This window comes from Schistocerca piceifrons, chromosome 9 (assembly GCF_021461385.2).
Source record: "Schistocerca piceifrons isolate TAMUIC-IGC-003096 chromosome 9, iqSchPice1.1, whole genome shotgun sequence".
In the NCBI taxonomy this organism is placed as follows: Eukaryota; Metazoa; Arthropoda; class Insecta; order Orthoptera; family Acrididae; genus Schistocerca; species Schistocerca piceifrons.
This window is the reverse complement of record NC_060146.1, coordinates 17,655,007-17,681,251: the sequence shown is the minus strand read 5'-3', so window position 1 is coordinate 17,681,251 and position 26,245 is coordinate 17,655,007. Positions and strand designations below refer to the sequence as shown.

General features: G+C 42.0%; 2 non-coding genes across 2 annotated transcripts; both read right to left on the bottom strand.

The window, feature by feature from the left end:
* Positions 1–16,766: 16,766 nt before the first annotated feature.
* Positions 16,767–16,930, bottom strand: LOC124717485. Its single transcript, XR_007005756.1, has one exon. It is a non-coding gene; the product is annotated as a U1 spliceosomal RNA (small nuclear RNA).
* Positions 16,931–19,313: 2,383 nt separating this feature from the next.
* LOC124717484 lies at positions 19,314–19,476 on the bottom strand. Its single transcript, XR_007005755.1, has one exon. It is a non-coding gene; the product is annotated as a U1 spliceosomal RNA (small nuclear RNA).
* Between the last annotated feature and the right edge of the window lie 6,769 nt (positions 19,477–26,245).

Below are 26,245 nucleotides of genomic sequence, written 5' to 3'. Positions count from 1 at the left end.
TCAATTGCCGGCATTTCGTGGTACTTTCTCTGTAATTTTATGTACTGTCTGTCAGTTTACATAATTTTGCAAGTTTTTTCATGATTTTACATATTTTGCCGTATTTCCCTAAATTTTTGGTATTTCCCATGAATTTTTTGTAATTTTACCCGGGTTTCCTCCATTTTTAACGATTTATGTGATTTTTTTCATACTTTTTTGATATTTTTTCTGCATGTATATGGTCATATTGGCAGCATACCCACGCACTGTTTGATTTTATACGAGGATATTTACATGCCCTATATACAGCCAACTAAAACATTCTAAGCATACCCCTCTTCCCAACAATCTATGTGCATGCACTTTTGATAGGAATGTCATGTAAAGTACAGTAACACTCGCCTCATACCTAGATGAGACTCAATGAGTGGCGCAGGTTGAAACTCGTAGGCTGGAAACAAATCCATGTACTGCTACGACACATCAGAGATCTTGTCTGCGGACTCATGTAGTGATGCACTTGATGGAAACTTGAAGTCTGGCACAGCTCTACACATTCATCCAACTTCCACTCGACCCTGTTCGGATCTGCAGCAGGGAGTTGACACGCATACAGAGTTGATTTCTGCTGCTGCTCTGATATTTTTGTCCCACAAGTATATGCTCTTACTGCTTACTAGAGGAGTTTCGTTACTTCTGTTTACAACTTCCAAATCTGATATGTTGCCACAACCATGTCAGGACATCTACAAAATGTAGATTTCGAGTTTTTTTTTTTTTTTTTTTATCCTAGTAATAAGTTATTCATTGTCTACAGTGTGTCGACCGTACTAAGCATCCTGGAACATGGAGAGTTTCCCTTCCCCATGTCTACAGAGTGTCTGCCCCTGGTAACGGAGTGGTCAGCGTGACGGAATGTCATACCTAATGGCTGGGTCGGAGATTTTCTCCGCTCAGGGACTGGGTGTTGTGTTGTCATTATCATCATCATTTCATCCCCATCGACACGCAAGTCAACTTGAAAGACTTGCACCAAGCAAACGTTCTACCCGATGGGAGGCTCTAGCAATACGGCATTTCCATTGCCTACAGAGTGCGCATCCACGGCAACATAACTTATAGATGAACAGTTAGCAACCGCCCGCCACTGGTAGCTCTACATACATACATACATACATACATACATACATATAGAGACTATGCATGCACATTAGCAATTGTGAAATCTCGATTCTAGATTCTCCAGTAATAACAACAAACTAAGTCATCCTACTCACGCCTCCTTTTCACTCTTAAAGATCCACAATGACTGCTTAACATCATCCCAATTCCGCTATTTTGTGTGCTAGATGTCCATCGGAAGGAGGAAGACAGTCCTTCGTAAGTATTATTCTTATGTATGAGCTGTGTAATATAGAAAGAGGAAAAACGACATGAACGTTTACCTTAGCAGGTTAGGATCTCTAGTATCACACACAATGGCCATTCGAGTTGTGCCACTCTTCTCAAAAGTTATTCATAATTTTTGTTCGAGACTGGTTCATTGTGTGGGTTCCTGTTGTCATGTCCCAGTTCATGAACCACGGGCAAGGTAAGAGTGGCCAAGTGAGTGGTCCTGACAGTCGGTATACCAGTTACTTTGGAATAAGGCTGGGCATCTCGGACATATTCTGGGTCGTGGTCACCTTTGTGCTCAGATGGCAAAGACTACCAAATCCACCGGTTAGTCCCACAACCGTTAGGGGTAAAACTCAATGGGACCTGGGGCAAGTAAGGCTAGCAACCTGCTTCCCTGGTACTTTAAATATGATGCTGGCAACAATCAGAGCAAAATGCCTTGGACCTTTGGAGGTGACGGAGTCCCACCTCTAATTGACAAACCAGGGCCTCCTAAGATACGACTTGGCAAACAAATGGTAACGAGATGGGGAGCTATTAATATCAATGGGGGCTACTCCGGGAAGAAGGTAGAGCTGGCAGAGGCTGCAAGTAAGATGGGGTTGGACATTTTAGCTGTTAGGGACATTCGGGTAAGGGGTGAGAAAGAAGAGGAAGTGGGAAAATACACGGTCTATCTGTCAGGACTCAAAGCAGAAATAGCACAATAGGGTGTAAGGCTTTACATCAGGAAAGAAATGGAACCCAGTGTAGTTGCAATAAGGTATGTAAACGAACTATTGATGTGGATAGATTTGACAGTGTCTAGCAAGAAAATTAGGATTGTGTCAGTACATTCGCATTGTGAAGGGACAGATCAAGATAAGATGGATAGTTTTTATGAGGCACTCAGTGATGTAGTTGTTAGAGTAAAGGACAAGGACAGTGTTCTGCTCATGGATGATTTTAATGCCAGGAATGGAAATCGAACAGAAGGGTGTGAAAAGGTTATGGGTAAATTTGGAGAGGATATAGAGGCCAACAGGAACGGGAAACAACTCTTGAATTTCTGTGCCAGTATGGGCTTAGTAATCACAAACTCCTTTTTTAAACATAAGAACATTCACCGATATACTTGGGAAGGCAGGGGAACCAGATCTGTCATTGACTATATAATAACAGATCAGGAATTCAGGAAGGCTGTGAGGGACACAGGTGTATTCAGAGGATTCTTTGATGACACTGATCACTATTTAACCTGCAGCGAAATTGGGATTGTGAGGCCAAAAGTGCAGGAGGTCAGGTCCATATGTAGGAGAATAAAAGTGGAGAAACTTAAGGATAAGGAAATCAGGCACAAGTACATAACAGTGATCTCAGGAAGGTACCAGTTAGTTGAAGGTAGTCAATTACAGTCATTGGAAAAGGAATGGACAAGGTACAGGGACACAGTGCTAGAAGTGGCTACAGAATGTCTTGGAACAGTAGTGTGTAAAGGTAGGATGAAGCAAACAGCTTGGTGGAATGACACAGTCAAGGCAGCCTGTAACAGGAAAAAGAAGGCATATCAAAAATGGCTACATACTAGAACTCAGGTAGACAGAGAAAGTTATGTTGAAGAAAGAAACAAAGCCAAGCATATAATTGCAGCATCCAAGAAGAAATCGTGGGAAGACTATGGATACAGGTTGGAGACTTTGGGTCAAGCTGCTGGAAAACCATTCTGGAGTGTAATTAGCAGTCTTCGAAACGGAGGTAAGAAGGAAATGACAAGTATTTTGGACAGGTCAGGAAAACTGCTGGTGAATCCTGTTGATGCCTTTGGCAGATGGAGGGAATATTTTGAAGAGTTGCTCAATGTAGGTGAAAATACGATCAGTAATATTTCAGATTTCAGTGTACAATGGGAAAGGAATGATAATGGAAATAGGATCATATTTGAGGGTGGAGAAAATGGTGAGTAGATTGCAGTGCAACAAAGCGGCTGGGGTGGATGAAATTAAGTCGGAACTCATCAAATACAGTGGAATGTCAGGTCTTAAATGGCACACAGGATAACTGAAATGACGTGGGAGTCGTGACAGGTTCCATCAGACTGGACGAAAGCAGTAATCACACCAATCTTTAACATGGAAACAGAAAAGATGGTAACAACTACAGAGGTATCTCTTCAATCAGTGTTGTGGGTAAATTCTTCATTGGTATTGTTGAAAGGAAAGTGCAAGTATTAGATAAGGACAAATTGGATGAAAATCAGTGTGGGTTTAGGCCTCTTAGAGGTTGTCAGGCCCAGATCTTTAGCTTACGGAAAATAATGGAGAAGTGTTACGAGTGGAACAGAGAATTGTATCTATGCTTTATAGATCTAGAAAAGGGATATACCCGGGTTCCTAGGAGGAAGTTACTGTCTGTTCTACGAGATTATGGAATAGGAGGCAAACTTTTGCAAGCAATTAAAGGTCTTTACATACATAGTAAGGCAGCAGTTAGAGTTGACGGTAAATTGAGTTCATGGTTCAGAGTAGTTTCAGGGGTAAGACAAGGCTGCAACCTGTCTCCACTGTTGTTCGTATTATTTATGGATCATATGTTGAAAACAATAGACTGGCGGGGTGAGATTAAGATATGTGAACACAAAATAAGCAGTCTTGCATATGCGGATGACTTAATTGTGATGACAGATTCGATTGAAAGTTTGCAAAGTAATATTTCAGAGCTAGATCAGAAATGTAAGGACTATGGTATGAAGATTAGCATCTCCAAAACGAAAGTAATGTTTGTGGGAAAGATATATAAACGGATTGAGTGCCAAATAGGAGGAACAAAGTTAGAACAGGTGGACGATTTCAAGTACTTAAGATGCATATTCTCACAGGATGGCAACATAGTGAAAGAACTGGAAGCGAGGTGTAGCAAAGCTAATGTGGTGAGCGCTCAGCTACGATCTACTCTCTTCTGCAAGAAGAAAGTCAGTACCAAGACTAAGTTATCTGTGCACCGTTCAATCTTTCGACCAACTTTGTTGTATTGGAGCGAAAGCTGGGTGGATTCAGGTTACCTTATCAATAAGGTTGAGGTTACGGATATGAAAATAGCTAGGATGATTGCAGGTACTAGCAGATGAGAACAATGGCAGGAGGGTGTGCACAATGAGGAAATCAAAGAAAAATTGGAAAGGAACTCTATAGATGTAGCAGTCAGGGCGAACAGGCTTAGATGGTGGGGTCATGTTACACGCATGGGAGAAGCAAGATTACCCAAGAGACTCATGGGTTCAGCAGTAGAGGGTAGGAGGAGTCAGGGTAGACCAAGGAGAAGGTATCTGGATTCGGTTAAGATTGATTTTGAATTAATAGTCTTAACATCAGAAGAGGCACCAATTTTAGCAATGAATAGGGGACCATGGAGGAGGGGGACTATGCTCCAGACTGAACGCTGAAAGTGCAGTGTCGTCGTAACTGCCGTCTGCGTCACGTCTGCTGTGCAGCGAGCAACGTTCATTTAAGTATTAACTGTATTTTTCTTACTAGTCACTTCTTCTTCCGTGTGTTTTAGGAAGCTTTAATTGTCGAGTGCTAGTAATAGTTTTCCATAGGTTTCGTCTTTGTTTTGAATACCGTCAGAGAGAGTCCCTTTAGTCAACCATAGTGCCAGTAGTGCTAGTGTTCGTTTTGAATACAGTCCAGAGACAGTTAGTGCTATTTTTATTGTTTTCAACAAGAAGTGTCTAGTAACCACAGTATAGTCAGCTATCAGCCGCCTTTAGTGAGTTAGCAGTCTAGTTAAAAGTTGATGAACAGTAAATTGATTTCTTACAATGGATAGGATGTGTGACTGCTGTGTATGGACGCAGGAGGAGTTGGCCACTGTTCGCGAACAGCTGAACGTGTTGATGGCCGCGGTCATCCGTCTTCAGGCTGCTGCCTCGGAGTGTAGTGGCAGTGGTGAGTCTGGTGCGTCGCATGGTACACCCCAGGTGTTACATGCTTCACCCACGGTCCCTGCTGTCGAGACATCTTCGCGGGTACTGGGCGGGGTTGGGCCACCCTCTCCCCGAGGGGAGTGGCGGGTTCAGCGGCGTTCGCGGCGCACAAGGCGGAGGGTCAATGTGGAGGCTGGCATCACCCGCTGTACCTGTGAGTGGACATGTGGCTGCTCCTTCAGCAAGGTCCGAGCAGGCACACGGGGGGAGGGGATTATTAGTGACTGGGAGGTCCAACGTTATGCGGGTGATGGAACCCCTTAGGGAAATAGCGGAAAAGTCGGGGAAGAAGGCCAGTGTCCACTCTGTCTACTTGCCGGGGGGGGTCTCATCCGAGACGTGGAGGAGGCCTTGCCGGCGGCGATAGAGAGCACTGGGTGCACCCGACTGCAAGTTGTTGCTCATGTCGGCACCAATGACTCCTGCCATCTGGGTTCAGAGGTCATCCTCAGTTCATACAGGCTGTTGGCGGAGTTGGTGAAGGCGGAAAGCCTCGCTCGCAGGGTGGAATCTGAGCTAACGATTTGTAGTATCGTTCCCAGAACCGATCGCGGTCCTCTGGTTTGGAGCCGAGTGGAAGGCGTAAACCAGAGGCTCAGGCGATTCTGCGGAGATCTGGGGTGCAAATTTCTCGACCTTCGCTATCGAGTGGAGAAATATAGGGTCCCCCTGAATAGGTCACGCGTGTACTACACGCAGGAAGTGGCTACAAGGGTAGCGGAGTACGTGTGGAGTGCACATGTGGGTTTTTTATATTAGAGAATTCCCTCCCTAGGCCCGACAAGACGCCTCCTGAGACGTGGCAAGCTAGTAGTACACAAAACGCAACAGGGAACAACAAAATTAATATCGTAATAGTAAACTGCAGGAGCGTCTATAGAAAGGTCCCAGAACTGCTCTCATTAATAAACCGTCAAAATGCCCAAAATGACAGAAAGTTGGCTGAAACCAGATGTAAACAGTAATGAAATTCTAAACTCAGGCTGGACAGTGAAGGGGAAAGTGTGTTGTGGCGTTAAAAAGTGCTATAGTATTGAAGGAAATTGACGGAGATTCGAAGTGTGAAACAATTTGGGTAAAGGTCACGGTTAAAGCAGGCGCTAACATGGTAATTGGATGTCTCTATAGGCCCCCTGGCTCAGCAGTTGTTGTGGCACAGCACCTGAAGGAAAATTTGGAAAATATTTCGAGTAGATTTCCCCACCATGTTATAGTTCTGGGTGGAGATTTTAATTTGTCGGGTACAGTCTGGGAGACAAACGTTCATAACGGGTGGCAGGGACAAAGAATTCTGTGAAATTTTTTAAAGTGCTTTATCTGAAGACTGCCTTTAGCAGTTAAACAGAGAACAGACTCGTGGCGATAACATACTAGACCTTCTGGTGACAAACAGACCCGAACTATTTGAAACAGTTAATGCAGAACATGGAATCAGCGATCATAAAGCGGTTGCTGCATAGATGATTTCAGCCGTAAATAGAAATATTAAAAAAGGTAGGAAGATTTTTCTGTTTAGCAAAGGTGACAAAAAGCAGATTTCAGACTACTTGACGGCTCAACACAAAAGTTTTGTCTCTTTGTCTCAAGTACAGATAGTGTTGACGATCAGTGGACAAAGTTCAAAACCATCGTTCAATATGCATTAGATGAGTATGTGCCAAGCAAGATCGTAAGAGATGGAAAAGAGCCACCGTGGTACAACAACCGAGTTAGAAAACTGCTGCAGAAGCAAAGGGAACTTCACAGCAAACATAAACATAGCCAAAGCCTTGCAGACAATCAAAAATTACGCGAAGCGAAATGTAGTGTGAGGAGGGCTATGCGAGAGGCGTTCAATGACTTCGAAAGTAAAGTTTTATGTACTGACTTGGCAGAAAATCCTAAGAAATTTTGGTCTTATGTCAAAGCGGTAGGTGGATCAAAACAAAATGTCCAGACACTCTGTGACCAAAATGGTACTGAAAGAGAGGATGACAGACTAAAGGCCGAAATACTAAATGTCTTTTTCCGAAGCTGTTTCACAGAGGAAGACTGCACTGTAGTTCCTCCTCTAGATTGTCGCACAGATGACAAAATGGTAGATATCGAAATAGACGACAGAGGGATAGAGAAACAATTAAAATATATAATTAAAATCGCTCAAAAGCGGAAAGGCCGCTGGACCTGATGGGATACCAGTTCGATTTTACACAGAGTACGCGAAGGGACTTGCCCCCCTTCTTGCAGCGGTGTACCGTAGGTCTCTAGAAGGCCGTAGCGTGCCAAAGGATTGGAAAAGGGCACAGGTAATCCCCGTTTTCAAGAAGGGACGTCGAACTGATGTGCAGAACTATAGACCAATATCTCTATCAGTTGTAGAATTTTGGAACACGTATTATGTTCGAGTATAATGATTTTTCTGGAGACTAGAAATCTACTCTATAGGAATCAGCATGGTTTTCGAAAAAGACGATCGTGTGAAACCCAGCTCGCGCTATTCGTCCACGAGACTCCATCGGCCATAGACACGGGTTCCCAGGTAGATGCCGTGTTTCTTGACTTTCACAAGGCGTTCGATACAGTTCCCCACAGTCGTTTAATGAACAAAGTAAGAGCATATGGACTATCAGACCAATTGTGTGATTGGATTGAAGAGTTCCTAGATAGCAGAACGCAGCATGTCATTCTCAATGGAGAGATGTCTTCCGGAGTAAAGTGATTTCCGATGTGCCGCAGGGGAGTGTCGTAGGACCGTTGCGATTCACAATATACATAAATGACCTTGTGGATAACATCGGAAGTTCACCGAGGCTTTTTGCGGATGATGCTGTGGTGTATCGAAAGGTTGTAACAATGGTAAATTGTACTGAAATGCAGGAGGATCTGCAGCAAATTGACGCATGCTGAACGGAATGGCAATTGAATCTCAATGTAGACAAGTGTAATGTGCTGCGAATACATAGAAAGAAAGATCTCTTATCATTTAGCTACAATATAGCAGGTCAGCAACTGGAAACAGTTAATTCCATAAATTATCTGGGAGTACGCATTAGGAGTGATTTAAAATGGAATGATCATATAAAGTTGATCGTCGGTAAAGCAGATGCCAGACAGATTCATTGGAAGAATCCTCAGGAAATGCAATCCGAAAACAAAGGAAGTAGGTTACAGTACACTTGTATGCCCACTGCTTGAATACTGCTCACCAGTGTGGGATCCGTGCCAGATAGGGTTGATAGACGAGATAGAGAAGATCCAACGGAGAGCAGCGCGCTTCGTTACAGCATCATTTAGTAATCGCGAAAGCGTTACGGAGATGATACATAAACACCAGTGGAAGACTCTGCAGGAGAGACGCTCAGTAGCTCGGTATGGGCTTTTGTTGAAGTTTCGAGAACATACCTTCACCGAGGAGTCAAGCAATACAGGGCTATTACAAATGATTGAAGCGATTTCATAAATTCACTGTAGCTCCATTCATTGACATATGGTCACGACACACTACAGATACGTAGAAAAACTGATAAAATTTCGTTCGGCTGAAGCCTCACTTCAGGTTTCTGCCGACAGAGCGCTCGAGAGCGCAGTGAGACAAAATGGCGACAGTAGCCGAGAAAGCGTATGTCGTACTTGTAATGCAGTCACATCAGTCAGTCATAACAGTGCAACGACACTTCAGGATGAAGTTCAACAAAGATCCACCAACTGCTAACTCCATTCGGTGATGGTATGCGCAGTTTAAAGCTTCTGGATGCCTCTGTAAGGGGAAATCAACGGGTCGGCCTGCAGTGAGCGAAGAAACGGTTGAACGCGTGCGGGCAAGTTTCACGCGTAGCCCGCGGAAGTCGACGAATAAAGCAAGCAGGGAGCTAAACGTACCACAGCCGACGGTTTGGAAAATCTTACGGAAAAGGCTAAAGCAGAAGCCTTACCGTTTACAATTGCTACAAGCTCTGACACCCGATGACAAAGTCAAACGCTTTGAATTTTCGGCGCGGTTGCAACAGCTCATGGAAGAGGATGCGTTCAGTGCGAAACTTGTTTTCAGTGATGAAGCAACATTTTTTCTTAATGGTGAAGTGAACAGACACAATGTGCGAATCTGGGCGGTAGAGAATCCTCACGCATTCGTGCTGCAAATTCGCAATTCACCAAAAGTTAACGTGTTTTGTGCAATCTCATGGTTTAAAGTTTACGCCCCCTTTTTCTTCTGCGAAAAAAACGTTACAGGACACGTGTACCTGGACATGCTGGAAAATTGGCTCGTGCCACAATTGGAGACCGACAGCGCCGACTTCATCTTTCAACAGGATGGTGCTCCACCGTATTTCCACCATGATGTTCGGCATTTCTTAAACAGGAGATTGGAAAACCGATGGATCGGTCGTGGTGGAGATCATGATCAGCAATTCATGTCATGGCCTCCACGCTCTCCCGACTTAACCCCATGCGATTTCTTTCTGTGGGGTTATGTGAAAGATTCAGTGTTTAAACCTCCTCTACCAAGAAATGTGCCAGAACTGCGAGCTCGCATCACCGATGCTTTTGAATTCATTGATGGGGACATGCTGCGCCGAGTGTGGGAGGAACTTGATTATCGGCTTGATGTCTGCCGAATCACTAAAGGGGCACATATCGAACATTTGTGAATGCCTAAAAAAACTTTTTGAGTTTTTGTATGTGTGTGCAAAGCATTGTGAAAATATCTCAAATAATAAAGTTATTGTAGAGCTGTGAAATCGCTTCAATCATTTGTAATAACCCTGTATATTGCTCCCTCCTACGTATATCTCGTGAAGAGACCATGAGGATAAAATCAGAGAGATTAGTGCCCACACAGAGGCATACCGACAATCCCTCTTTCCACGAACAATACGAGACTGGAATAGAAGGGAGAACCGACAGAGGTACTCAAGGTATCCTCCGGCACACGCCGTCAGGTGGCTTGCGGAGTATTTCACTGATTTTTTCCGTCCACCATCGAAGATTTCCGACCTGCTGGGATCAGTGAAAGACGATCTGGTATTGCGGAAGGCGGGAATTTATAAAATACCTTGTCAGTGTGGCATGTCATATATAGGGCAAACATTGCGAACAGTGGAAGAACGTTGCACTGAACATCACCACTGTACTCGCCTTTTGCAGCCTAGCAAGTCTGCAATTGCTGAGCACTACATTTCCACTGGACACTCCATGGAGTATGACAAGACAACAATTTTGGCTACAGCAACATCCTTTTGGGACTCCGTCATAAAAGAATCAGTGGAAATTCGCATGACAGACAATGTTATCAACCGTGACAATGGCTACCAGCTAGATAATGCGTGGAACCCCGTCATCTCTAAGATCTGCTCCAGACGATGACGTCAGAGTACTCCGATGGCCGCGGCAATTGACAACGCCGAAGACAGCTGGGTTCTGCAGCTCCACCAGCGAGGGCGCTGCTGGCGGGCGGTGTGGTTCGTCTGTCCATATGATTTTGACACAAGCGCGGAATAAACGCTCCACGCTTTATATTACGGAACGGAGGGCGTCTTCGTCAGTCTTCGATGGCTCACCTGACGATGGCTGGCAGTTGTCCAGTCGAAATATCGTGGTTGGAAGCTAACGACGACCGGCTGCAAGCCCGAATTCTTTTAGAATACAAGTGGCGTAATGTCGGGTGAAGGTGGTGGCTAGGCAATGGGTCCTCCGTATCTGATCCAGGAACTTGCGAGCAGCCGTTGACCAATGCGGCGGAGCTCCATCTTGTTGAAAAATGGTGTTGGGTTGCAAGTCTTGTATCGGACGGTACACAAACTGCTTTACCATGGCCAGATACACTGACCCATTCACTGCTTCTTGCGCAAAGAAGAACAGTCCAGAAATCCTATCGTGCACTAGCCCGTACCAGACGTTTACTTTAGGGCTATCACGAACATGTTCAATAACAACTTGCGGATTTTGTGAACCCCGAATCCGAACATTATGCCTATTATCCCTTCCTTATAGATGAAAGGTTGCCTCACCTGAGAAAACATCTTTCCAGGAAGCTGGCATCCATATCAATACACTGCAGCATATCCACAGCAAACTGCTGTCAGCGTGGTTTGTCGTTCAGTGTCAGATGTTGCATAATTTGCACTTTGTAAGCATACATATGAAGACACTGTTGAACTACTCAATGAAATGTTGATAGAGGCACATCAAGTTGCCTGGATACTTGACGAACTGACTTACGTTTGGCTTTTTTGAAACTCAGTAACGTGCACCGCCAGAATGTTTCAGAACACTTCCTGTTGCCAGAAACTTCCTATACCATTCCTTAATTGTTTTCCCATAAGGTGGATCACATTCGTACACACGATGATAATTTCTTTGCACAGTAATCAGCGATTGTGTTTCTGCAAACCACACTACTGCTTGTGTGCGGTGCTGTGGAGTCGCCATTTTCACTTCATGCGACCATGCTGCAATCTGGCGACGATACTTGGCACTTCTGATGCGGGAATATCAATTCTTTGAGGTGCTCTACAGTGTGGTGCATTTTTCATTGTCGTATCTACTGTGGTTTCTCTCTCTGAAATCAGGGAGGTTTGAGTGGGACACACTGTATTACAAGTGCTGACATACCGGTAGTCAAATCGTTTAAATATCTGGGCATAACACTGCAAAGCGATATGATATGGAACGAGCGTGTGAGAACTGCAATAGAAATGGCGACTGGTAGACTTCGGTTTATTGGGACAATTTAGGAAGTGTGGGTAAGATGTAAAGCAGACCGCTGCTGTGGCCTATTCTTAAGTACCCTTTGAGTGTTTGGGAACCGTACCAGATAGCATTGAAGCAATTCAGAGGAGGGTTGCTAGATTTGTTACCGGTACGCTCGGACTATTGAGGAAATTTAGAGAACCGGCATTTGAAGCTGGCCGAAAGATTCTACCGCCGCCAACATACATCGTGCGTAAGGACCACGAAGATAATATACGAGTAAATTAGGGTTCATTCGGGGGTATATAGATAGTCGTTTTTCCCTCGCTTTATTTGTGAATGGAACGGGAAAAGAAATGACTAGTAGTGGTACAGTGTACCCTCCGCCACGCACCGTACGGTGGCTTGCGGAATATCAATGTAGATGGAAAACAACAAGTGAACTTTATAGAGATTATAGAAAGATGTGCGAATAAGAAATTTGGAGTACTGTATGGTAATTGTCTCATGTATACGCAATATTTGAAAGAGAATTTAATGTGGCATTTTTTACCCCGAACGATCAGAGCGGGCTCTGCATCAAGTTTTAAAATGCACCTAACGATAAAAAGGAAACTTTTCAGTGTAATATGAGAACCATTTAAAAGAGAAGGATTCATCACGAATTGAGAAAGGGAATGATAAGAAATCTACTACGATAGCAGCAGTGTACTGCTTACAAGCAGTATTACCATGGCCTCAGATTTGATGCCTTAACGTTTTACTACGTTTCCAAAATAAACGTTTTTAATTTTACGATTTTCAGCCTAATACCAAATTAGTTAACTGCTAATTACGGCACGAAGTAGAGTTTAATCCAGGTTCTGTTGAAATCACTTCCTCTGTATGGCATTACTTACAAAGAGAGGTCCCCTCGGGTAGGATCGACTTTTTAAAACCATCTTGTACGGTTACTTAGGTCAAGACTGCAAATATTACACACAGCGGTCATTCACCCTGGTGGTTCCCCGTTTGTGAATAATTAACGAAAAAAATTCCTAACCTTGTGATGTACTCAAAAATGTTAAAAAGTGATTAAACAGTTTGGTTGCGTGTAGTAGTGGATTTAATAATAGATGTGCACAAGGTTGTGTGTTCGAATCTCGCCAAATGGATTAAATTTTTCTTTTAAAAAGTCTTTATCGAAATGAATTTGACAATCTTTTTCTTCCATTAACTGATTTAAATGTAATTTTTTATTTCGATTCCTTTTTCACTTAATTTTAATCATGTCCACTTCATTTGCTCTTATTTTTTCCTATCATTCGTTCTTCACTTGAAATCTTTGTTCCTGTATTTTTAATTAATTTTATGTATTAACTTCGATTTCATTTCGTTTGTTTTATAATTCTGTTTTTTCGTCCACATTATTACATTCATTCTATCTATTTCTCACTTTGCTTGAATCTAGTTTTGCTTATAAACTCTTCTTTCACTTAAATCTTCCTCTATATTATTTTCTCCACAATGCAACTGCTATTTAGGTTATGTTTCAAATGTCTATGTGACAACTACTGCGCAAAAAATAAATAAATAAATAAAATGTACATCTGGTAATGAAAAATCCATTTTTCATACCACTGCACAGCCAATACAAGCAAAGGAAATAATTTCGTGTTTTCTGCTTTAACTGATCGATCGGAAATTTCAAATAACTGAATATTTTAATAGAGAAACATAATTAAATTAATATTCACAAAAACTTCGATTAGAAAAAGAATGACACAAAGAAAGAATAAAACAAATGAAGATCATATGGTAATTAAATTAAAGTGACAAAGGAATAGAAATAAAAATAATTAAAGGAATAAAAATAATGATCAACGTCATTTAGATAAAGATTTAAAATAAAAAAATTACTGCACCTGACGAGATTTTTTTGTACTGCATATAAACTTTTATTTATGGGTTTTAATAAACACAGATATGTACTTGGAGACAGACATTATCTCGTTTTTTTTAATCCATGCCCTCCCGCATGTGAAGCTATTAAGCTATCTACCACGCCGCATAAATCCTCTTAGCAGTGAAACGTTTTTAACACTATTGAGTGTGACGCAAAATTCCGAAATTTTTTTCATCAATTATTTGCAAAGGAGGGCCTATCAGGGTGAATGGCTGCAGGTTGTGGTACGTGGGACCTTAACTTACATCACTGCATATTTTGTTTCAAAATGTCGACCCCACTGCCCCCACTGCTGAGGACCTCTCCGTAAATAAAAAAATGAGCAGTGAATCAAGCAACCAAAACACAACAGAACTTTTTATTCAGATAACGGCGCTGCTCAAAATAAAACCATTATTACTATGTACCATAATGCAATTTTGACTTTCGTGTGGATTAAATCCATAACTCACAACTATTTAATCTCTGAGCATATCCATAACGAGGGAGATAGGGTGCATTCTAATGCTGAGAAACAGCTCTGGAAAGCTCGAAAATCTGGTGCTACGTGTGTTCCTGATCATTGCGTGAACATTATAAGATCAGGAAAAAAAGCGGGCACGACATATACTGTGCTTGTTTTGGCGATTTTTATGACTTCCAAAATGAAGGTTTTGAAATCAATAAAAGAAATACCGAGAAAGAAACCTTCAATGTTTCTGACGTTAAGATTCTTAGAATTGACCAAGATAATCCAAACGAGTTGATCTACGATAACTCTTATAGTGAACAAGATTTGAATGTAGTATTATTAACTAATAATCGTAAAGCTACTCAACGGCAAAAGCCTATACTACTAATAAAGATGTAGCGGTGCTAAAAAGACTGAACTGTTATGTTACAGTTAATACACTCCTGGAAATGGAAAAAAGAACACACTGACACCGGTGTGTCAGACCCACCATACTTGCTCCGGACACTGCGAGAGGGCTGTACAAGCAATGATCACACGCACGGCACAGCGGACACACCAGGAACCGCGATGTTGGCCGTCGAATGGCGCTAGCTGCGCAGCATTTGTGCACCGCCGCCGTCAGTGTCAGCCAGTTTGCCGTGGCATACGGAGCTCCATCGCAGTCTTTAACACTGGTAGCATGCCGCGACAGCGTGGACATGAACCGTATGTGCAGTTGACGGACTTTGAGCGAGGGCGTACAGTGGGCATGCGGGAGGCCGGGTGGACGTACCGCCGAATTGCTCAACACGTGGGGCGTGAGGTCTCCACAGTACATCGATGTTGTCGCCAGTGGTCGCCGGAAGGTGCACGTGCCCGTCGACCTGGGACCAGACCGCAGCGACGCAGGGATGCACGCCAAGACCGTAGGATCCTACGCAGTGCCGTAGGGGACCGCACCGCCACTTCCCAGCAAATTAGGGACACTGTTGCTCCTGGGGTATCGGCGAGGACCATTCGCAACCGTCTCCATGAAGCTGGGCTACGGTCCCGCACACCGTTAGGACGTCTTCCGCTCACGCCCCAACATCGTGCAGCCCGCCTCCAGTGGTGTCGCGACAGGCGTGAATGGAGGGACGAATGGAGACGTGTCGTCTTAAGCGATGAGAGTCGCTTCTGCCTTGGTGCCAATGATGGTCGTATGCGTGTTTGGCGCCGTGCAGGTGAGCGCCACAATCAGGACTGCATACGACCGAGGCACAAAGGCCAACACCTGGCATCATGGTGTGGGGAGCGATCTCCTACACTGGCCGTACACCACTGGTGATCGTCGAGGGGACACTGAATAGTGCACGGTACATCCAAACCGTCATCGAACCCATCGTTCTACCATTCCTAGACCGGCAAGGGAACTTGCTGTTCCAACAGGACAATGCACGTCCGCATGTATCCCGTGCCACCCAACGTGCTCTAGAAGGTGTAAGTCAACTACCCTGGCCAGCAAGATCTCCAGATCTGTCCCCCATTGAGCATGTTTGGGACTGGATGAAGTGTCGTCGCACGCAGTCTGCACGTCCAGCACGAACGCTGGTCCAACTGAGGCGCCAGGTGGAAATGGCATGGCAAGCCGTTCCACAGGACTACATCCAGCATCTCTACGATCGTCTCCATGGGAGAATAGCAGCCTGCATTGCTGCGAAAGGTGGATATACACTGTACTAGTGCCGACATTGTGCATGCTCTGTTGCCTGTGTCTATGTGCCTGTAGTTCTGTCACTGTGATCATGTGATGTATCTGACCCCAGGAATGTGTCAATAAAGTTTCCCCTTCCTGGGACAATGAATTCACGGTGTTCTTATTTCAATTTCCAGGAGTGTAGATACAAATATATTTTCATAATATTATTTTGCTTTTTATAATAACTTGTAGGTTACGTTTTCTGTGCTGCCTAATTTATGTAACATATAAAACAAACTAAAAGAATTGCCTTGATCAGTTTTTTGATTCAAATAATTTTGCACATATCTTTATAATAATTTTTTGTAATTATTTATTTTTTCATATTATTTGCTACCTACCCTCTATAAATGTAAGGGTTAATTTTTTTTGTGTCACAAGTCGAAGCCCTTAGGGTTAATATTTCGCTATGGAAAAAAAAACTAAACAAAAGTTACATCTGCCTATGTGCTATTTACAGAGTAAATTATGTTGTTGCCTTGCTGGTATAATTTCATGGGAATAAGTAATCTTGAATTAATCTTCTGTAACTGCATTTGAGTAGTCTTCTCTAGAGTAGTGTATTCTTGGGGAGTGCTGGTTTCCTCCGAAAATAACTATATGTTACTTACACAATACACAGTGCTTCAATTGAATTTAGATCGGGTCTGCACGAACGCAGTCCCAACCACCAAAAAATTATGCACCCGAGTTACCCACATTAGGGGTAATCGCAGGGGTCAGCCCAACCGAGGTGCAATTGAAAAGCCTCGACCTGGAGGATCCGCCTTCATGATCACGGCATCCCCTATGCCACGTAAGTATGCTTCACACCGGAAAAGCTCGCTGCTTTATGTCATATAGTGCTCATCATACGAAGCGAGCACACACAGTTTTTCACATCACGTGTGATCTGTCTCACCATTCAACTCTAAATGAAATTGAAGAGAACTAGACCGGCCGTTCTGTTGTACTGCCACATTCTGTCACGTACGAACAATCAGCCTCCATTTGACACAAAACAGTATCCTGGGAGCACCATGCTCAGTCCAATTGGTCCAGCAAATTCTGTGTACGGACGGTAGATGTCACCCAAATCGCGAAGCCTGCGCGTGCGCTGTCTCTCACCTCCTCCCCAACATTTGAAACACGTGGCTGAATCTCTCTCTCTCTCTCGTAAACCATATGCTGCAATGTATACAGTTAAGTCGGTCAAAAAAATTTCTGAGACGGTCATTGTGATTTAATATATACATATGTACATATAAAGTATCGTATCTACAACACTTGTTATTCCAAGGGAAAAGTAATTTTACAGTATACTAATAATTTTTACTTTAGGGACCGTCTGACTACAAACACAACACGTCAGACGGTCCATAAAATAACCGTCTGACGTGTTGTGTTTGTAGTCAGACGGTCCCTAAAGTAAAAATTATCAGTATACCGCAATATTACACGCAAATGAGGAAGACATGACTACAAGAAATGGAAACGTCATTATGCCAGACATAAGTTACTGAAAAACTGTGACTAATAGTTCAATAAAAATATTAACCCTATACAATGAGATCACTTCTCTCTGTCACAGCGCCCCAGTGAACTTCGAAATTGATCGGATGCGCGCATATTAATGATAACATCGAAGTATATCACCAAATAACTTCGCTGGTAAATACGAAACTTCCAGACCCTACAGCGTCAGTCACGGAGGACTCGAGTATGCAGCTGACAATCAGCTTCCTTCGCACAAAACTTAACGCTATTATGATCCACATAATACATTATTCCTTTGCATTATCAATATTCAGTACTTCTCAACTAAATGTGAAGTTCCCTTTTTGTTGGATATTTTTACTGTGCTAGCAACTTGGATTTCCTGGTCAATATTTTATCCAAAAATGCAAATATAAACATCTCGGAGCACAAAAATGCAAACAAATGAGATATTTATTTTGAAGACTGATATTCTTTACATGCTAAAAGCAGATATCCTGTAACCTATACGAGTACAGAAAGTAGTTTCCCGACTTGGCAATCAATAAAATTTGGTGTCAAAAACAAGCTAGCAAACAGTATCAGAAATACCGTAACAGGCACAACTTTCAAAATAAAGTTTGTCAGAATTACCCGAACTATTGGAAACCAAGTCAGGCGTGCGACAGGGCAATGGACTATCACCAATACTATTTAACTGTGTCCTGGAGAAGATTGTGAGAATTTGGAATTCCGAACTTGCAAATCAAGGGATTAGCCCGATCTGTCTAGGAAGAAAATCGGGAGAAACCAGTCACCTGCCTGGCTTTCGCTGGCAATTTTGCAATATTTTCAGAGAACTTAGAAGAAGCGACCACACAGATCAACCTACTACAAAGGATCGCTGGCAAGACAGGACTTAGTATCTCGAAAGAGAGGACCAAATTCACGACCAGTGGCAAACATGGACCACAAATTCAAATACCTCGGTGAAGCCAGATTTCAAAAATGGAGAGAGCGTACGAATTGACTAAAAATATTTACAACAAAAAGTGTATCACTTAGAACGCCAAAATAAAGCACTACAATACTGTGGTAAAAACAGAGTGAATGTATGCCAGCGAATGCCTCTCAATAAATTACAAGTTGGAAAAGCTGGAGATACTAGTAAGTACGGAAAATCATGGGTCCGACTCAGGTTGAAACTGATTGGAAACTTTGGAGCAACAATTAAATCTACAAAAAAATGGAGAAAATCTCGGAGACCATGAAAAAGAGGAGGTTGTCATTTCTTGGACACCTGTACAGAATGGACAAAACCAGACTACCCAAAAAGATACTCGACTACCTGTGGAAAAAGAAGACAGGAAAGGTTCAACAATCAGGAAGTTCAGACGTTAAATAGTGATACATTTCGGACCATGATTCAAAATTTGGAAGGATTTCATGTCGAAAGATCTAAGGAGACTGGAAGGGCCTGGATGGATGAACAGAAACAACAGCATCGTTATAATTCGTATTTGTACCGACACCGATTCTTAAAAGCATCATCTACATCCCGGAACACAATAGCCCAAGAATATGAAATAATTGCACCACAGTACCAACAATGTTTTATTCAAGGCGAAACGGTGATATTTCGTATCAAACTTTGTATAATCCACAATCAAGGGACATCGTTACAATCCATCTGACCGCCACAGACATAAAACAGTGTTTCGATTAGTGTTAGACCGGGTCTGCGTGAACGCAGTCCCGACTACCAAAAATTATGCACCCGAGTTACCCACATTAGGGGTAATCGCAGGGGTCAGCCCAACCGAAGTGCAATGGAAGTGCCTCGTCCTGGAGGAACCGCCTTCGTGATCATGGTTTCCCCTGTGCCAGGTAAGTATGCCTTCAACTGAAAAAGTTCGCTACTTTATGTCATACAGTGCTATTCACACGAGGCGAGTGCGTACCACTGTTTACATCGCGTCTGATCTATGCAACCACACACACTGTAGTACACAGGAGAGCTCTAAATAGACCTTCATACAACACAACGCTGTTCCGTTCCGAATGGACGTGTGGGCTCAATTTGACGATAATGGTATTCTGCTTTGTACCGTCTAATACGGCCCCCAAGTTCCACGCGGAGTGTGTAGATGGCACCCAAATAGTGGAGCGTGCGCACTCACTGTGCGCTCCCTCTCGTCCTCCCCCACCACTTACTCATCACGTGACTGCACAGCTGCTCTCTCTCTCTCTCTCTCTCCCCGCGGTGATACTATTCAGCTGGTACAAAGAAATTTCTAAGAAGTTCAATGTGCCTTCATATTGGAAGTGACTATCTGTACGACTCTGCACTGCAGCAAATACCACACATTTTACTATTATTGTTACAAGAGAAAAGGCAGATGTAATAGTTATAAAATACAGAAAAAAAGTCTGAATAGCATATCATTTCCTTTGAAACACTACAACATTACTTTTGGACTGCTGTATGTCCTGCCACATCGTCACGATGAACTTCGCTGGTAAGCTAACGTAGAATACAAATCATCAAAACAATTTCACTTAAGGTTTATAATTTATATAAAAAACAGCTACCAGCCACATGTATGGTTTAAAAAGGTTTATTATCTTTTTAAACCATACATGTGGCTGGTAGCTGTTTTTTATATAAATTATAAACCTTAAGTACAACAGCCACGTTCCTTAACATGTCGACTTTCGACAAAATAGAATTTCACTTAAGTCTAGTGTGTAAATATGTAAGAAGCTTTCGCAGCTTAATGTGTCGAACAAGTGATAGAGCTACGCTGTAGACAGACCAGAGAGAGTCACTCTGTGAGGCACAAAACTAACACTGGGAAAATAGGTAAAAAATATTAATCCTTTAATTTTTCAATATTCTGTTTCTTAATTGAATTTACAGGGTTTTACTGAAATATATTTTATCCAAAAATCGCAAAACATTATCTCGGGTTGGTGCTTAATCTTTCCCGATGGAGGGGTTGTAGAAATAATTCACGAACAATACGTCCGATATTGTCGAATTCCCAGTACTTCAGGTACTACGGACACACTGCTAAGCCATGACTGCCGCCTCCAGTGTGAACTGGTATAAAGGAGAATTTTGGAAAAATAGATGCAAACAAACGAGTTAATTATTATGAAAACAAATATTATCCGCATGCCAAAACTAGCAGATTCATGATTTATACAGGGCGTCCCTGGCGGAATGGTCAATACTCATGGAGACAAGTCTGCTCATTCGATGCAAAAAATAGAGTAAACATGTGCTCTAAAATGCATAACTATGAGCACTTCTTCATCTACGATACTGTAAAACAAATCTCTTCCATTGCAACCTTTTTACTATCCATATTTTGAGAGGTGGACTAAAACAGGAAGAAATGTGCAACTCTTCTACTGAACAAGTTCTCATAGCTCTTAAGGTTTGCATTTTAGAATCCATGTTTACTCGGCGTTTTTTTCTTGTTTTGGTCCACACTAACTCCTCTTTAAAATACAGAAAGCAAAAAGCTTGCAGTAGAAGAGATTTTTTTCAGACTTCCTCTCATAGCCCCGAATACTGACTATTACTCCTGGGGAACCCTGTAAATGCATATAAAAAAACCATTTGAAACAACTGAAAAGGAACCATCCACATTGTGATCAACATCTCGTTCTAACTAGGACCAGCAACTGGAATCCGAAAGTAACGTAAACACTAAAGAGAAAAAGAATGTAAGCTATCCTTTGGAATGGAAGCACTTAAAAGCAAAAGCCCTTCGTAATTCCGGCCAAGCAGTAATAATAACAGTGACCTATCGTGCCAAATCTGTTCTCAAAATTGTATCTTGAAGTTCACTGAAAATAGAAGGAGACTGATATTTTCCAATTTAAGGAAGACAGGGAATTTGTCTAACCAATGTGAATACATCGTGCGCCATACTGTCGAAGACAGAAACCAAAACCATGCGTTGTTTTGTAAATAATGAACATCGACTGAGAGTCTGTAAAAATTTTATATGTCTCTTTTGGGTATCGGTATTAACGGTCGAACAGTTTCTACATCTACATCTACGTGATTACTCTACTATTCACAATAAAGTTCCAGGCAGATGATTCAATGAACCTTCAAGCTGTCTCTCTACCGTTCCACTCTCGAACGGCGCGCGGGAAAAACGAGCACTTAAATTTGTCTGTGCGAGCCCTGATTTCTCTTATTTTATCACGATGATCATTTCTCCCTATGTAGGTGGGTGCCAACAGAATGTTTTTGCAATTCGAGGAGATAACTGATGATTGAAATTTCATGAGAAGGTCCAGAGAAAAACGCTTTTGTTTTAATGATTGCCACTCCCAATTCACGTATCATGTCTGTGGCACTATCTCCCCTATTTCGCGATAATACAAAAGGAGCTGCCCTTCTTTGAACTTTTTCGATGTCATCCGTCAGTCCCACCTGATGCGGATCCCACATCACACAGCAGGACTCCAGAATATGGCGAATAAGCGTGGTAAGCTGTCTCTTAACTTGACCTGTTTGCAACTTCAAAGTGTTCTGCCAATGAATCGCAGTCTTTGGTTTGCTCTACACACATTATCTATGAGATCGTTCCAATTTAGATTATTCGCAATTGTAATCCCTTAAGTATTTAGCTGAATTTACAGCCTTCAGATTTGTGTGACTTAGGGCATAATCGAAATTTAGCGTATTTCTTTTAGTACTCATGTAAATAATTTCACACTTTTCTTTATTCAGGGTCAATTGTCACTTTTCACACCATACAGGTCACCTTTCACACCATATCCTAATCGCACCTTATCCTAATCATTTTGCAATTCGTTTTGGGTGATCGCAGAGGTCCGCCTAATCGAAGTGCAATGTAAGAGCCTCTGCATGGAGGCCAGTATGCCTTCATTCGGAAAACCGTGCTATCTTACGTCACACCTTGTGCACCAGACGAAGAAATTGCATCAAATTTCGTAAAAGGTACTACGCTATCACCATGGAAAAGCCAGAACGATATATCTATCAGCCCTACACACCTGTCCCGTCGTTTTAATACTCCTTTTGACTACAAAACATGGCTATAACAAGAAACAATCAGTTTCGCTAGCCTGTTCCCCATAGATGGTGCCAAGTACTTACGTAATACGTGTTCTATGACGGCAAAAGTCTTGGAATTCTACCTAAAACTGGGAAATGCAATAAGGTCGCTACCATCAGCCACCGCGCCGAGTGTCAACTTTGCGCGTATAGTATACACCTCTTCCAAAAATGCAAAAAATATAAACAAATTACAAATGTTTAAATACAATAATAATCACACACTATTATCATTTCCTTCAATATTAGGCATACTTGGTTCGTTAACTGTGAAAGTGACGGCAAGTTATACCTGGGGAAGAGGGTTAGTAACATTTATTATACATGTATAAACAGTAAACTAAAGTGCTTAAGACAAAACTGGCCGTACTTCCAATTTTAACATACGTAAATACTGAGCTCTAGGCACAAATCAATCGCACAGCTTCCTGATTGTACCGATAATTCAGTAAAGTTAGCACTGTTTTCAGGACGAGACTTTTTTTAACAAAATATCCTGCAGAACTAACAGCCGTTAATATTTTAAAGAGAGCAACGAATATAGAGAAGTCAGTTCGAAGTATGTAGACTTACATATCTGGCCAGAAACGCGTGCTTTAATTTGCGTTCGGTTGCTCAAAATTTCAACAGTTATGGTATTAGGTCACGGTATTTATTACACCATACAAGATACTACAGAAAATGGTGACTGTCTGGACAGGTAATTATTTCAGGAACCCTCATTTTCACAACATTCATTCAGTAATTTACACCAAATCAACTGTAACCACGTGATTATTCTTGCTTTACCACACACAGTCAGAAGAAATGCAACATATCCACGCTGTCATAATTTCTTTCACAACACACCTTAGTTTTACGTATCATCATCGCATTTAAACATTCGTTGCTGACCTAAACGCTTCGTGATCATTAAAGGGCATCGAATTCATCTAAACAACGAGCAAATGACTGCATCAACTACAACGTCCGTTACCACAAGCAAGAAAAAGATATTGCAAACTTTGAACGTACCTTACTCACGCACGTCTCTTAGCAGAAACAGTACGATTCACCTCCATGCTTTTTACGTCACTGTTGCTCCAAAAAACAATTCCTTGTTATAAGCGTACCCCTTTGCTCCCTCAACCACATTCCACAGTTGAACAATCATAGCTTGTTTTTATTCTACAGTGTTCCGCCGCCGCCCGTCAGGTTGTTCAACATTGTGAAATGAAAAAAAAAAAACGCAATAACATTTTTGAGAACATATAGAATTAAAAAAATAATCAATAAAATTCGTAGAGTTTTTGTTTCTCCATTCTTGACTGTAAATATAGCAAACACGATTAGCAAATATTAGTTTTCTCTGATAGCTTAGACTGTCACAGGATATGTTGCAATGCTTGCATCCATGTCTCCCCGACAATGTAGTTAAATAAAATATTTTAACTCAATTGATAAGCCCTTCTGTCTCATAGGATCATTTCGAGCCTTCAAAAAAATGACACGGGTTCTGCTGTTTTTCTGTTACGCAGTAAATGTAAGTATGCACTTACCAAAAATGATGAAACATTGCCGTTTTAAGTACTATGTAATCCACTCTGTGTGAGACACTTATAAAGGAAACAAAAGAGTTATTGTTTTCTTCGTAATCAAACTAAATAGTTCTCAAGCTTCTGTAATTTCGCATGATCTACACTGTTTATAACAAACGAATGAGCATGATCAGTTCAAATGGCTCTGAGCACTATGGGACTTAACATCTGAGGTCATCAGTCCCCTAGAACTTAGAACTACTTAAACCTAACTAACCTAAGGACATCACACACATCCATGCCCGAAGCAGGATTCGAACCTGCGACCGTAGCGGTCGCGCCGTTCCAGACTGTAGCGCCTAGAACCGCTCGGCCACACCGGCCGGCATGATCAGTTGTTTTGTAAACATTTCTCTACCATTTCCTGTGTATGCTAGGAGCGACATGAAGTAAGTAGAATGCATTCGCTGTTTGCTAGCAATAATTGACCTATTTAATGTATTTAATCGTGTGTTATTGTTTAAAAAATATTCACTTTCCTCATTTTCTTTGCCTTGAACATAATTTTCGTTGTATTTTTATTATTTATAGTGGCCGATGGAGTGAAGCTAGCAGCTGAAAAGTTCAATGATGAACCGATCCAACATTATTTCCTTTTTTGTCGTTCTGTGTTCCTTAATCCCCTAAGATTAATTTGCCGATCGTTTTTCTCTGTTATGCGTAATTCCTTGCGAAAAATTGTTCTTAATTTATCGATCGTACATCATCGAACAATGACATCACCCAACGTACTCATTGGCCTGATGTTCTCCCACATCTTGTATAGTGACGGTGGTTCGGTATGTTTTTCATCTCTCGTAATTATCAATTTATTTGCATTTCACATTGCTTCCATCAAAAAAAAAAAAAAATTCCCATCTTCGCTGGAGTGGTACCTTTTTGTTGCCACAGTTAAGTTGTGCGAAGTCTTACACTATTTGTAAGTATCTTGTGTCTCGCTCATTGAGAAACGTTTTCATTGACGTATCTCAGTGCACTTCATGGGGCCTAAGGGCGCCGAAGCTCCCTCAAAAATTCCTTTGGGAGGGCTGAGCCCCTCCCCCCCCGCCAATAATTTAAGAAAATTATTAGTTATATTGTTGTTGTTGTTGTCTTCAGTCCTGAGACTGGTTTGATGCAGCTCTCCATGCTACTCTATCCTGTGCAAGCTTATTATCTCCCAGTACCTACTGCAACCTACATCCCTCAGAATCTGCTTAGTGTATTCATCTCTTGGTCTCCCTTTACGATTTTTACCCTCCACGCTGCCCCTCCAGTACTAAATTGGTGATCCCTCGATGCCTCAGAGCATGTCCTACCAACCGATCCCTTCTTCTAGTCAAGTTGTACCAGAAACTCCTCTTCTCCCCAATCCTATTCAATACCTCCTCATTAGTCATGTGATCTACCCATCTAATCTTCAGCATTCTTCTGTAGCACCATATTTCGAAAGCTTCTATTCTCTTCTTGTCCAAACTATTTATCGTCCACGTTTCACTTCCATACATGGCTACACTCCATACAAATACTTTCAGAAACGACTTCCTGACACTTAAATCTGTACTCGATGTTAACAAATTTCTCTTCTTCAGAAACGCTTTCCTTGCCATTGCCAGTCTACGTTTTATATCCTCTCTACTTCGACCATCATCAGTTATTTTGCTCCCCAAATAGCAAAACTCCTTTACTACCTTAAGTGTCTCATTTCCTAATCTAATTCCCTCAGCATCACCAGACTTAATTCGACTACATTCCATTATCCTCGTTTTGCTTTTGTTGATGTTCATCTTATATCCTCCTTTCAAGACACTGTCCATTCCGTTCAACAACTCATCCAAGTCCTTTGCTGTCTCTGACAGAATTACAATGTCGTCGGCGAACCTCAAAGTTTTTATTTCTTCTCCATGGATTTTAATACCTACTCCGAAATTTTCTTTTGTTTCCTTTAGTGCTTGCTCAATATACAGATTGAATAACATCGGGGAGAGACTACAACCCTATCTC